The sequence below is a fragment of the Vipera berus genome (genome assembly GCF_964194415.1).
Source record: "Vipera berus genome assembly, chromosome: 4".
NCBI lineage: Eukaryota > Metazoa > Chordata > Lepidosauria > Squamata > Viperidae > Vipera > Vipera berus.
In genome coordinates this window covers 17,915,787-17,928,704 of record NC_138206.1, presented here as the reverse complement: position 1 = coordinate 17,928,704, position 12,918 = coordinate 17,915,787, and positions in this window count along the sequence as shown.

Sequence of the window (12,918 nt, the reverse complement as noted above, 5' to 3'; positions counted from 1 at the left end):
TTTTATACCGCCCTTCTCCCGAGGGACTCAGGGCGGTGAACAGGGCATATGATAAAAATACAAAACTACAAAAGTTAAAATAGAATTAAATTAATGCCCAAGATAAAACAATAAAATATACAAATATTTAAAACCCAAATTAACTCCCCATCAGGCCAGGCCAGCTTGTTCAAACAGGTGGGTCTTTAACCCGCGCCGGAAGGAGCGGAGATCCGGTGCCATCCGGAGCTCCACCGGCAGTTGATTCCACAAAGCCGGGGCGCCCACAGAGAAGGCCCTCCCCCTGGGGGCCACCAGCCGGCATTCTCTGACTGGAGGCACCCTGAGGAGGCCCTCTCTGTGGGAACGCACAGGGCGGAGGGGAGTTGACGCCGGCAGCAGGTGGTCCCCGAGGTATTCCGGACCCATGCCATGTAGGGACTTAAAAACCATCACTAAGACCTTGAATGTGATGGGAGCACCCCGATACTCCCATATTACACCCCTCCTGCGTGAGCTGCATTGGCTACCGGTTGCCCTCCGGGTGAGATTTAAGGTGCTGGTACTTACCTTTAAAGCCCTACATGGCTTAGGTCCGGGATACTTGCAGGACCATCTGCTGCCGGGAACAAATTCCCATCGTCCAGTACGCTCACACAGAGAAGGCCTCCTCAGGGTACCGTCAGCTAAGCAATGTCGGCTGGCGACCCCCAGGGGGAGGGCCTTCTCTGTGGGAGCACCAGCCCTATGGAATCAGCTCCCCCCTGAGCTTCGGATGGCCCAAAATCTCCAATCCTTTCGCCCCGGCCTCAAAACACTCCTTTTCCACCAGGCTGACCTGGACTGACAGGCATTTTAATTAATTATATTTGGAATTTTTAATTTATTTTTAGTTTTTAATTTTAATTTATTGCACAGATGATTTTAATTTTATTTTTATCTTGATTTCTGTACTTATTATATGTTTTGTTGTTAGCCGCCCTTAGTCCTTCGGGAGATAGGGCAGGACATAAATCCCATCAATAAATAAATAAATAAATTTGTGATGGAATGGGACTACACACTGCAGGACAACTCACCACAGCCAGCTTGCCATGGCCAACTCGCCGCAGAACAGCTCACCAAGTACAACTTGCCATGGGACAATTTGCCGTGGGACAATTCAACAATTCAATTTAATTATTTAAAATAATTTTAAACATATTGTATTTTTTTGTCATTCACATTTCATTTTGTCCCTCCTTTTGCATCCTTTCTTTAATGATTCTATTCCACCATTTCTTCGATATTATGTAACTCTTGTCCTGCACTGAGTTGTACGGTGAGTTGGTTGTGGCAAGTTGGCTGTGGTGAGTTGTCCTAGACCTTGTATGTGAAGCCATTGGAATTTTAAAATTGGGTCATAAGTAGGTTTTGTGTTGTCAATTGTAACTTCAAATGGTCACAAAATGAATAGTTAAAAGTCAAGGATTATCTGTAAGCACAAATGATAATTTGAAATTGTCCATCAAATTCATGGGCAAGGTAAGAGGATGAATTCTCCAATGATTTCTTAAAGGTAGATTTATCTCTTATTCATGTTAGTAGAATAGTACTAAAATGGCCCGCTGGTGAGACTCTCTACCTGACTTCTTTACTTATTGAATGAGAGGGATTGCACACCTGTGGAACCTGAATACAGAGTAACAAACTTGGAAAGGAGTTTTGAAGTCTTCTAGTCCAAACCTTTGTCCAAGGAGGAAACCTATACCATCCCAGTCAAATGGCTGTCCAATATCTGAAATGATATATTAAAAAAGATGGTAGACACAATCCCACAATTGTAGTTCCATTCCTTTTTTGTGTAAGTCAATGTTGTATGGACGCACAAAGAGGTGGGGCTCAAATTGCACAGTTCTGACTGCCATCTTGACCTTTTTGATCAGTTTACCCTTTGATTCAATCTGAACAGTGACAGACTGAAACATCATAGAAACGTCTTGACCTCATTTGAATTATTATAAGAATAATAATAATAAACCTTTATTGTCAAAGTACAACATGTGTATATTGAGATTAGCTGAGCCTCCCCCTGTGCTCTCTCCCCCCAACACACAGTGACAACAAACCCTCCATCCCACCACACTATGTGAACCAACTAAACCACACACCGGCCTCCCAAGTCAATTCTGCATAAGATTATGTCCCATTTAAAAGCCTAACAGCCCACGGATAAAAGCTATTTTTCAGCCTGTTGGTACAGCTGGCTATATTCCTATATCTCCTACCGGATGGTAGTAGAGTAAAGAGATACCGTCCAGGGTGTGAGTCATCCCTGAGAATCTTCCTCACTCTTCCAAGGCAACGAGCCCTGGCGATGTCATCCAGTGGTGTCAGGGAACAGCCCACAATGTCTTGTGCTGTGCTCACCACCCTCTGTAATACTTTCCTATCCGCGGCTGTCAGACCAGCATACCAAACCACAATACCATACGAGAGGACACTCTCTATAGTAGACCGGTAAAGGAGGGTCATTAGCCATTGTTCTACCCTGTTCTTCCGCAAGACCCTAAGAAAGTGAAGCCTCTGTTGGGCATTGTCCTCCATGATAATCTTTCCTCAATTCTCTTCTCAGCTTACTGTATGCAAATTCTGCTTCACTAAATTGAATGGGAACGGTTGGAAAAAATGCAGGAGAATTTCTCAGTGCATAACTAAGTTTTATGACTGAACCTATACTAAACACAGTAAGTATACCTTTTAAAGGTTGGCTGATTCCAAAATGACTGGGCAGCTTACATTTTTAAAAGATAGAAAATGATTAGGTTAAAAAAAAGATAATATACATCCAGCCAAACCAAACTTCATACATTATGAAACAAAGTCAACAAAAGATTCACAAGGATCCTACCCCAAGACCTGGGAAAACAGCCAAGTTTTTTTAAAAAAAAATCAGGACATCAAGCCACAAGTGTGAAAGGGGAGAAAAATCACTCAACTATTAAATTTGAACATGCCAAGGAAAAAGGGGATATTTTCTGTTGAGGTTAGCCCAAAGTACAATGCAGCTGATTGAGCAGTATCACCATATTAGTGAATTCCAGTTAGTAGCTTTCTTATAGGGAAAACATAAGGAATTAAATGGCCCATAGGATTCCAGTTTGGGAATTCTTACTTTCCTCTAATATTTTGCCGTTTCTTCATTTTGAAGACTTATTTCTAAAAACCTGTAACACAACTTTTATGCATTTGAGCTCTTCAGTGAAAAATGGGCTTAATGGAAGAAAGAAAAGTTTGTTGCATTTTGCTTATGGGAATGTCTTCTTGGTTGATGAATAGCCACAGTGCAGAAAACAAGAGTTTATCATCTCTGCCCTTGAAAACTTAGATCATACAACATTATTTAGTATTTCCTACACATCTTGAGTTATGCACTCTGCCAATTTAACTAAATCATGGCCTCCTTTGCTGTCAAAATCCATTTGCAGTTGTTTAATCAATATGCAATATTAGCATTAGCAGCTTCTAGTGAGGAAGCATGAGATTGGAGGTGGATTCTTTTATAACGGCTGGAAATGTGACCAAAATAATCCCCTTTACAAGCACACCTGTTTGATCTGTCATGTGCTTAATATCATTTGGACTTGATCTACTTTTACAAATGCATATCAAGGAGCTGCTTACAAAAGGTTGATGGTCCAGCAAAATAATCCCTGGACTATACTATTTAAACTGCACAGAGAAGGGATATTTCCACTTACAAATATTGCTCTTCTAATAAAATAAAAGCCAGGGCAACAGACTAGCCTAACATTTTTCCTGACATCATCTGGATAGGGGCAATATAAACCATGATGACATCATATGCATCATGGCATAATCAAGAAAATCACATAAGTTACATAAATTCCGTTATTTGCAAACTATTTTTTGACCTTCGTGATGTTATTTCTTCCCCAACCCTCAGGCCATGGACTGGTATTCATCCCGGGCCTGTTAGGAACTGGGCCTATAGATGGAGGTGAGCAGTGGACAAGTGAGTGATCTGTATTTTCTGAAATTCCCAGCAGTAGCATCACCGCCTCAGTTTTACCTCAAATCATCATCCATTAGATTTTCATAGGAGCACGAATTCTACTGTAAACTGAGCATATGAGAGATCTAGGTGGTATGCTACTCTTCTCCCAGTCTGTGGGAAAATTGTCTTCTGCGAAACTGTTCCCCGGTACCAAAAAGATTGGGGGACACTTGTGTAGAGGAGTCCTACATCACAATTTAACATTCAAGCACCCAGGTTCTACCAGCAAACATGATTATTGTTGCTGAGAGTTACAACTCATTGATAATTGTCTCTGTTGATGTCTTATGTAAATTTGTATATATCCCATATTTCTGTCAAAACAATGGGAAGGGTAGGTTACTAGCAATGAATTATTTTTGAATATTTCATTCCTGTACCAGGAAACCTGACAGTTTACACACAAAACTATTAAGTAAGTAATTTGGGAACTATAAAGAACTAGCACAAAGGCTGATTTAGGTCAAATTAACATTGTATTATTAAATGAATTGCAGTGGCTAGGTTCAGTTAAGTATACGCTATGCTCTACAAAGCTAAATGGTGGAGTTTACCTAACATGGTAAGCAAAAATCCAGCAGAAAAAATAAATGTTTTACCATAAAGAGGAAACAGAGCCAGAATCAATGTAGGCATTAGAAATCAAACCACTCTTGTAAGTAAGTCCACAGAAGTTAGTAGCCAATAAATAAAAAGTTGAAGTCCTCACCAATACTCTTTTGTTCTTCAAACCTTCTTTGAAAAGAATCTTTCTTAATCTGTTTAGGATTCAGTGCAAACAGAGTTCTTCCCTTCACTTCTGGCTACTATAGTAATACTTAAAATATAATACTGGGTCAAAATATACCAGAATATTATCTGTATATTATTTAAAACGGTAAAGCTATTTTTTTTCTAACTACAGCTATTTTTTCCTACTTGATAAAAGATCCAACCATTGTTACTATTTTTATTTTAGTAAATAAAGACTTTTCTGCTTCAAAAGTTTCTTTTAACATACTTATTCTCTTCTATTTTCAGCTGGTTAAAGACTTGTCTTGTTTCTTCAGATTTTTTTCAATTTATCTTCTTCATGTTTCTTTTTTCCTGAGTATTTCTTCCCTTCTTGTCTTAGTAATGTAAACTGAAAAAAATATACTTCAATTACTTAATAACTTTATCCAAGGGAAGACTCCTTATTTCTAGATTATTATTAATCTGTAAAATTCCTTTACTTCTTTCCTATATTACAGTACAAAGGCTTTATTCTGTATGAATATGTATGTTATTGTGATCTTCAAATTTTGCTCCTACTAGTGTAATTTCCTAAAGGAAATCATCTTATTGTGGGTATTCTATGAACAATTTCAGAGTTATATCAATGTGAACTAATAGAGAACTCTGTCTAGCTCAGGGGTAGGCAACTTCAGCTCTTTTATGATTCATGGACTTCAACTCCCAGAATTCCTGAGTCAGCTATGGCCTCATGCTATGTTCTGCCACAGACCCCATCTACTAAGGAATTCTGGTGGGTGGGAGAAGGAAAGACTTTTCCACTGTGGCCCCCATCCCTGTTAAACACTCTACTATTGGATGTGAAAACAGCTCCCACACTTTTGATCTTATGGTTTGCTTGTTGGCTTGGGGTCCTGAGGGGGCACTCATTGTTGGAGGTGGTTTTTCAGCAGAGGTCCCCAACCTTTTGAGCACCAGGGACTGCTTCCCTGGAGACAGGTTTTTCTGCAGACTGGAGGGGACGTGGTTTCATGTACTGCCTGCATCCTGTGGATGGGGCTTTGCTTGTTTGCATGGACCAGTGTCTGGCATGCCGCAGCCCGATGCTAGTCCGCGGACCAGGGGTTGAGGACCCCTGGTTTACAGAATAAGAAGACCTCATCCTTGTGCTGTCTGTCTCTTAGTCTTTGTGCATAGTTTTAAATGTTTAATTTGCATAGTTTTAATATTTTAATTATTTTTCTTTTTATCTTTTTATAATATGTAAGCTAGCTAGAAGGGGTTTGGTGGCTTAGCGGTTAAAGGTGCTGGGTTGTCAGCTGGAAAACTGTCAGCCTGGGTTCAGGTAACAAGCGCTGTGCAATGGGGTGAGCTCCCGTTACTTGCCCCATCTCCTTCCCACCTAGCAATTTGAAAGCATGTAAGTGTGAGTAGATTAATAAGTACCACTTTGGTGGGAAGGTAAAAGCATTCCATGAACCATTGGCATATATCCATGCTGGCCACATGACCATGGAAAATGTTTTTGGACAACATTGGCTCAGGAAACAATGAGAGCAGTATGCCCTAGAGTCGGACACAACTGGAGGAGATGGGCAGCATAAAAATTTAAGTAAATAAATAAGTAAAACCTACTGCAATTCCGTCATTCCAAATAGCCAATTTTTGCCTTACTCTCATATCTAAGGACAGTAAGGGAAAGCAGGATCATGATTTTAAACCCTGAAAACTGGGTTTCATTAGATGTTACCTTCCCTCCAATCAGCATGAGCAAAGCCTTCTTTTCAAAGCAGCAAAAAGGCAGCATCCAAGACCCTTCACTTTAGAGGACCCAAATGCACACTAAATGAAATGTATTACTGTGCATCCTAAAGTTGAACTTTAAATAAATGAATTATGTGTTGATTATTGAATTATGCAATGATTGTATTTCCAAAGATTCTTCAAATTATAAATTGTACCTTATTAAAGCTAGCTATGATTAGTTCTTTAAAGAAACAGCAGCTCATCAGTGTTTGTGAAATTTACATGAAATAATAACTTCTGATAAGAATCAGCACTGCAACTTAAATCATTCTGTGCTACCTGTAATGTATAATAGTTAAAAGTGCATTTGACAGTTGCAGTTTGACAGCGCAAGTTTGACAGTTACCGCTGACAGCTACAAGTTGACAGCTCCACATGCGGTTACCGCTGATTGGTTAAGAACACAAGCGGTGGGAGAATCCTCGGCCGGGGATTGGGCGAAGGCTCGCCGGCTTCAGTATAAAAGGGGTTTTAAAACGTGCTGTCAGGGTTCCTGAGGGATAAATAAACCAGTTGAAATCAACCGAGTCTGCTGTCCTTTATGACCGGGAACCCACGCAAGACACTACACTACCTTCACTTAAATTTGGGCAAAGCATTTAGCTTTTCTCTCTGCCCTTTGATTGAATTTACCTGTATCTTGCTATCTGATAGTTAATGTAATGTATTAGGCTTTGTTTTACTGAGTGTATCACGTGGGTTTGAATGCTGGATGGATGCTTAAGCAGGGAGATGGCTAACGGCTCCCAGCTCCTCAGACAATCTGTCTCCAGCATCGCCATTGGCTGCCTCTAGGGCGGCAATAGGTTGCTTTAAACCTATTGGCTGCCACCTAGAGGCCAGGGTATAAATATCTGCATTCACAGCCCTGTTCCCCAGTTTGGTTCCTACTAGCCAATAAAGAATGTTTCTGACTGAACTCACTCGCCTCGTCTTTTCTATCAAGCAATGAACTCAATGATCCTGCTCCTTCAACAGAGCTGAGAGTCACTAGGGGTGAGGCTGGAATGCACCCAGCGGGAAAGCAATTCCCCCCCCTATGGTTGGCCTAGCACAGCCACGCTAGCGACCATGAGTCCTGAGGATCAGTCCCTGGTCATATGGAGGAACAGGACAAGAAGACGACAAGCCCAGCCACGAAGACCAACCGAGATGGTGAAGGTCAGAAAGCTGGAAGAATTTGACATAGCTCACCCAGAAAGATGGTTCTTGTACCTATTCAGGGTCGAGAACTACCTCCGCGCCAACCAAGTTGCCGAGGATGGCCTGAAGGCCGCTATGCTCCTGTGTGTTTGCGGTCCAGCCATGTTCGACATTGCAAAGAACTTGTTTGCACCGATGCCATTGGAGTCCGTAATGTTCATGGACTTGAAGAAATGGCTCAGTGACCACTTCCAGCCCAAGCTGTCGGTAATAGCTTGGTGGCATGCATTTGAACAGAGGGTTGAACAGCCGGGTGAAAGAGCATCCAAATTCATCACGGTGTTGAGGCAGGCTGCATGCCTGTGCCAGTTCTCCAATGTAGAGGAGAGGCTCTGGGACTGGCTCATATGTGGCCTCCAAAATCAAGAGTTGCAACAAAAACTCTCCGCCAAAGAGACTCTGTCATTTCCAGATGCGTTGAAGGAGATCATGGTGGACGAAGCCACTGCCGGGGCTGTAAAAGCCATGCGGCCCACCAAAACAGCACAGCACGAGGAGACCGTCCACCACGAGGATGCTGAACATGCTGAAGACTCTGACGACAACACAGAAGACAACAAGCTCCAAAGGCACGACGACCAACATTGTCGCAGCAACAATCAACAAGGGACGACTTACAAGGCAGGTCCCTTCCTTAAGTGCCCAGGGTGTGGCAGCCGCCACCAAAGCATGGACTGTAGGTTCCGGGTAGCCATGTGCCAGGCCTGTGGGAAGACTGGCCACATTGCATCCATCTGCAGAGGTTGCCAGAAGGACCGGCAATCGAACCACCAGTTGGACATTCCGATCAGGAGAGGTACTGGGGCCCTGTGGCATTTTAGCATAGGGTTTTGCTTCAGCTGCAGAATCATTTGCCGCACAGGAGCTTGCCACCCCATTAAGCCAAAATTTCGACTACAGGTTGAGCTGAAAGGGGTCCCTTGCAAGATGGAGCTGGACATGGACTCAGCCATGTCTATTATATCACTTGAAACATTCAACTTCATCTGCAATCACAGCAAGAGATGGGCCAAGCTCAGGCCATCTGACATTATTCTGACTGACTTCCAGAGTGCCAGAGTCACAGTCAAGGGCAAGGCCACATTGGCCATCAAATTTAAGGGGTTTTCTGGGCACCTGGATGTTGTCATCTCCGTTTCTTACCCAGGGAAGTCAGCTTTGTCCGAAGACACTTCCATGATCATGAGGCCAACAGGACTATACCCCGAGCCACATGGAACACCATTACCTTCCACCAAAGTGGTACCTATTTGTCTACTCACGTTTGCATGCTTTTGAACTGACAGGGCAAGTTACTACAGTATAAATTGAGAGCAAATCCCACTCCTTACTGATGATATTACCTAGTTTGAGTAATGAAACTGCAAGAAATCAACCAAGCTTAGAGAACACCAAAGACTCTGATATGAAGTCACTGTTGCCATGTCTTCAAGGGCGGTATTCTACATGTAGGAATGTTTTCTTTTTAAAATGGCATCTTCTGCATAACTTTAATTTAATAAATATTTTAATAAAGCAATAATTTGACTAGCTGGAGGTTATCTGAGGTCATTTCTGACCTGCCGAATCACGGACAAACATCCTTTTTTTTCCCTTGTAAGTGTGCCAGTGCCTGTCATATCTTGAATAATTTTCTCTTTTTTGGAGAAGAGTCTGAATCCCCATGGGCAACATTTACTTTTGAAATGCATTTGATCTCCTCTAAACATTTGTGAATATTAGCTGTAAGTACTTTGGAACAGAATCTCCTGCCTTATTACATCCACTGAACTGGATAGTTCGCACAAAATAATAGGTGCATTGAACTCAAGTACAAATGCAAAATATAAAAGGTTTCTATTATTGCCCCTTTGCTCATTGTTACAATAGATCAATCATTGTAAACAGCTTTCATACACCAGTCATGTTCTTTAAAAAGGAAATCAGTGTGAGATATCAATGACTATCTCAGTGATTTGTAAGAACTTTAATGAAAACCTAAACTAACATAAGACATTTTTTAAATTCTTCTGACACCATTTGTTAGTAAACATATCTTTAAATAACATAGACTTCCCATTCTTTCCATGAACTTAAAACTTAGATCCCAGTGGGGTTTGTTTTTGTTGTTTTTTTTTTGAATTGATTTGATGTGAGTTATGATCAAATAGGGAAATGATTCTCTTGCCTTACTGGAAGAAACCAGGTGAAAGGTTTGTATGATTAAAAACCATATCATGCAGTCAGTCTCCAATGTATTATACCTGTATTTATAAGACACGCTTACCCATAAATCTTCTGCATTTTCTTTGCTTCCTGTAGACAGTCAAAACCTCCTGGGTTTAAGTCTCGATAGCTGTTTAATTTATCTTATTTCAACCTCTGTGATGAAAAATTGTCAAGATACAAGGTGGTCCTGAACAAACATTGGCTTTTTTTCCCCAGGTATTCAGCTAGATATCACTTCTGTGAATTATGGAAGTTGACAACTTGATTTGGCTGAACCTTTTTTTTTTTAAAAGGAGATTATCTAAAAACAACAAAGTGTTTGGTTGCCTTCCAGCTATGCCAGAAAACAATCTAGAGTTAAACCTCCACATACATACATCCCCATCAGTCTATTTACTTTTGGAGTGAGCAACATTATACAGAATATAAGAGAGGAACAAAAAAAATAGTAAGAGAAACACATCAAAGGGATGAAATAACAAATAGATAAAGAAACCTTAAGTACGGCTACTTTACATAAGCACCATTCACAATACTTCTTGATATTTTTTTCTGTGCCCATAAACATCTCTGTTTTGACCATGTCCTTAATTTGTATATTGCCTCTTTAAACCTTTCACCTTTCTTTGAAGATCTGATGTATTCCATCCTAAATGACCCTCTTGATTCATTCATCTTTTCTTCATGTCATCATTTTGAGGTTTCATTCTCATTTATTCTCTCGATAACCTTTTTTTGTACTGGTCACTCACTTTTATATATAATCAACATTCATTTGGCATCCATTCATTTCTTGACCCTGTATTTTCTTGTTTGATTACAGTCACTTCCTAAGTACTCCACTTTGTTTACATTCAACTGATTTTTTTTTCTTTTTTGGTATACCAGATTCTCACTTCCATAAAACGTGAAGATCACGTGAAGTATTAATACCACTTTACAATGCCTTGGTAAGGCCACACTTGGAATACTACATCCAGTTTTGGTCACCACAATGTAAAGAAGATGTTGAGACTCTGGAAAGAGTACAGAGAAGAGCAACAAAGATGATTAGGGGACTGGAGGCTAAAACATATAAGGAACGGTTGCTGGAATTGGGTATGTCTAGTTTAATGAAGAGAAGGGCAATGAGTGACATGATAGATTCAAGGTGCTGGTTATGACCTACAAAGCCCTACATGGCATGGGTCCGGATTACCTACGGCAGCACCTTCCCTCCGTCCAGTGCGCTCCCACAGAGAGGGCCTCCTCAGGGTGCCTCCGATCAAAGAATGTCGATTGGTGGAGGGCGTTCTCTGTGGGCGCGCCAGACCTGTGGAACCGCCTTCCAGTTGAGCTCCAGATGGCCCCCGACCTGTGCTCCTTCCGGCGTGATTTAAAAACTTATCTATTTGGACAATCTGGCCTGGTCTGATGGGTTTGGGGTTGGATTTAAATAAGTTCTTACACATTTTTAGTATTGTATTCTTGGGCATAATTATTTAATTATTTTTAATCTCTTTTTTAACTTTTGTATTTACATTTTGATATTTATTGCCCTGTACACTGCCCTGAGTCCTTCGGGAGAAGGGCGGTATAAAAGTTTAATAAATAATAATAATAATAGCAGTGTTCCAATATCTCAGGGGGTGCCACAAAAAAGAGGAAGTCAAGCTATTCTCTAAAGCGCCTGAAGGCAGGACAAGAAGCAATGGATGGAAACTAATAAAGGAGACAAGCAACCTAGAACTAAGGAGAAACTTCCTGACAGTTAGAACAACTAACCAGTGGAACAACCTGCCTCCAAAAGCTGTGAATGCTCCAACACTGGAAGTTTTTAAGAAGAGACTGGACAGCCATTTGTCCGAAATGGTATAGGGTTTCCTGCCTGATCAGGGGGTTGGACTAGATGACTTCCAAGGTCCCTTCCATCATCATCATCATCATCATCATCATTATCATCATCATCATCATCATTATTATTACAATGTGGGTAGAAACACACTCTTATACATAACCATTTTCACATTCAATTCCTTGCAACAGATGATTAGTCACTACATTAGTCTACTAGTATTTGCACATTTTAAATTTTATCTTTCTCCATTTTTATTAAGCATTCAGTCAAGGGGCATAAATATATCCACTTGGTTTTATTCCCTTCATTCTTCATTTAAGTTATATTATACATTTTCTTTGTCAAATACAACTATTTGGTCTTTGATGAATTAATTTTCAGGGTCATATTCCTCACTGCATCAATCATTGATTGATTGAGGATTGATTATATGCCCTCAATTTATTTTTGATCCCTAGTAATCCCTAGTGACCACATAGATAATTTTTCTCATAATGCATCATGCAATCTATCTAACATTTACTGAAAATAATCTGGGTTCTTAGCCAACAATGTTTACTAAAAATACATAAGCAAACAGCATGCATATTTTAGCATTTCTTCAACTGTTATCTCTAATGTAATCTAACTGTTTTCAACATTCTCATAACATTTATGATTTCCTTAGCATCATTTTCTTGATAATAATTTAGAATATTTGTTTTATTTCCACTCTTTGACAATTATTTTGCTGCTTTCTGCTTGCTGCTTGCTGAGACATCTTTGCCCTGTTTCCCAAGCAATTTTTTTCTTCCTATCAAAATTGCTCTCCAATTTTCATGGCCTCTTTTAAAATTTAGCAGTTCTTGCTCTCTTACTGGATTTTTTTAATATTGCGCCTGTATTGCATTCATACAAGTTATACAATAAGTTTGATCCTCAATTACAGGTAGTTGTCAACTTACAGCCACCCATTTAATAAACATTCAAAGTTACAAAGACACTGAAAAAAGTAACTTACAATTATTTTTCACATTTACGACCATTGCTGCATCCCCATGGTCACCTGATCAAAAGTCAGACTCTTGGCAATTGGCATGTAGTTATGACGGTCGCAGTGTCCAGGTGTCACCTT